The sequence below is a fragment of the Carlito syrichta genome, unplaced genomic scaffold, assembly GCF_000164805.1.
Source record: "Carlito syrichta isolate Samal-C Ts95f unplaced genomic scaffold, Tarsius_syrichta-2.0.1 Scaffold137413, whole genome shotgun sequence".
Lineage (NCBI taxonomy): Eukaryota > Metazoa > Chordata > Mammalia > Primates > Tarsiidae > Carlito > Carlito syrichta.
Window position 1 is genome coordinate 583,219 of NW_007081509.1, and position 2,856 is coordinate 586,074.

Genomic DNA, 2,856 nt, shown 5'->3' on the forward strand with positions numbered 1-2,856 from the left:
GCCCTTGTTGATGAAGTGTGCCTCTCCCTCCCCTGGCAGTTTCCCTCAACTATAAATCCCAGCCCCCCACTCCTGGCAGTTTCCCCCTACTGCCAATCCCTTTCTTACAGTATTATGATAATTATTAAAGGTCTGCTTATGAGTGAGAACTTATGGTAGGTTGTTCTTTGTTTCTGTGATAGATCACTGAGTATGAGAGGTTCTAAATCCACCCAAGTTGCTGAAAGTTCATATGTTTGTCCTTCTTTATGGGTGTATAATATTCCATTGTGTATATTTACATTTTTTTAATCCAGTGCAGCTTCAATGGGCAGCATGGTTGGTTCCATGTTTTTGCTATTGTGAATAGAGCCGCAGCAAATATGCGTGTGCAGGCTTCTTTTTGGTAGAATGACTTGAGTTCTTCCGGGTATATTCCCAATAGGGGGATTGCTAGGTCATATGGGGGGTCAATTTCTGGTTCTTTCACACTCTTCCAAAGAGTTTGCACTAGTTTGCATTCCCACCAGCAGTGTAGAAGCGTTTTTTAATCCAGTGCAGCTTCAATGGGCAGCATGGTTGGTTCCATGTTTTTGCTATTGTGAATAGAGCTGCAGCAAACATGCGTGTGCAGGCTTCTTTTTGGTAGAATGATTTGAGTTCTTCGGGTATATTCCCAATAGGGGGATTACTGGGTCTTATGGAGGGTCAATTTCTGGTCAATTTCACACTCTTCCAAAGAGGTTGCACTAGTTTGCATTCCCACCAGCAGTGTAGAAGTGTTCCTTTTTCTCCACATCCTCCCCAGCATCTGTTGTTTGTTTTGTTAATGAGGGTCATTCTTACTGGGGTTAGGTGGTATCTCAATGTGGTTTTGACTTGCATTTCTCTGATGATGAGTGAGGCTCAACACTTTTTCATGTGTCTGTTGGCTGCCCGTATATCTTCTTTTGAGACGTGTCTATTCATGTATTTTGCTCACTTTTTAATGAGGCTGTTTGTTTTTTTTCCTTTTGGCACATTTGATTTCCTTGTACATCCTAGATGATAGGCCTTTGTCAGATAAACAGTTGGTAATTTTTTTTCCCATTCTGTGGGCAGTCTCCCTGCTCTCCTGACAGTTTCTTTTACTTTGTTGCAGCTTGTCAGTTTGATGAGGTCCCACTTGTCTATCTTACTACCTCTTATGGCATGGACACTTGGGGTTCTGATCAGGAGTTGGTTGCTAGTTCCAATTTCCATTGGAAGTTGCCAGTTTCAATTTCCATTCCAGTTCCAATTTCCTGCCTTTTCTAAGGTTCTTATAGTTGGAGGTTTTATGTTTAGGTCTTTGGTTCATTTAGAGTTAATTTTTGTGTATGTTGATAGGAAGGGGTCCTGTTTCAATCTTCTGCATGTGATCAGCCAGTTTTCACAGGTACCATTTACTGAAGAAAACACTGTATTTGGAATGAAACATTCATTTGGTGATCTGAATAGAAGATTTTAAAAAACAATGAACTTGAAGTTACAGCAACTGAAAATAGCAAAAGAGAAGAATGAAACATAGCTGGGAAGAAAAAAAAAAACCCTCAGTGTTATGTGCAGAAAAACCAGCAAGTAATCAAACATATATGGGATATAAGCACCAAAATCAGAAAGCAAAGTTTAAATGTATTTTTTAAAATAGCACCCCCAAAACTTCAACAAACACCTTTAAGGAAATGAATGATAAGGTGAATCATATACTTGGAAAATATGTTAAAAATGTATATATTTAAAGAGGTTGATGTATTCATGATATGTAAAGAGATTTTCCAAATAAATTAATAAAAGACAAATGCAATTTTAAAAATTGACAAAAGATTTGAACAGATACTGTGAGATATAGAAATAAACATAGGAAAGTATTAAACATTATTAGCCATCTGAGAAATGGGAAATCCATGATGAAATGCCAGTATGTACACATTAAAATAACTAAAATTTTAAAAGCTGGTCATTCTGTATGTTGGTGAGGAAATAGAATACCCAGAACTCTCATAAATTTTAGATACTGATGGGAGTCTAAAATGGCACGATGACAGATAACTCTGGTGGCTTACATAGTTAAACACACACCACATAACTAGTGATGCCTATCCTAGGTAATTACCCAATAGAAATAAAAGATTTGTCCACAAAGACTTATACAGGAATACTTATAGCAGTTTTATTTGGAATAGCCAAAACCTAGAAACAAATCTTGGTGCATCCACATGATAGACTACCACGTGATAACCGACAGGGAAGAACTGATGCAGGCAGCAACATGAGTAAGTCTCAGCAATTTCGTGGTAGTGAAATAACCAAGACAGAAAAGAATACACACTATATTTACATAAAATCCTGGCACAGACAAAACCAATATATAGGAACAGAAATCAAATTGGCATTTACAGGAGGTGGGGGCTGGGATTGAACATAGAGGGGTGTGGATGAAAAATGGCCATGGGCACTGCAGGGAAAAGTCAGTACGTCTGTCCCTTACTGAGCTGTACCAGTAATAGGTGAATTTCATTTTGTAAATTATAAAGTCAATTTTAAAAGCCTATACTGAGAACCAGTATTTTAGCTATTCTCAAATAAAATTGAGTTTAAGAATGCCATAATAGGCTGGGCTAGGGGGCTCAGCCTGTAATCTCAGCACTTTGGGAGGTGAAGACGAGAAGATTGCCTGGGCTTCCGGGTTCGAGACCCACCCGGGCAACTTGGTGAGACCTCATCTCTACAATAAATCAAAAACTAGCTGGGCGTGGTAGCCCGCGCCTGTAGTTCCAGCTACTTGGAAGGCTGCAGTGGCTGGGAGCGTGCCACTGCTCTCCAGTCTGGGTGACAGAGTGAGACTCCAACTCAAAA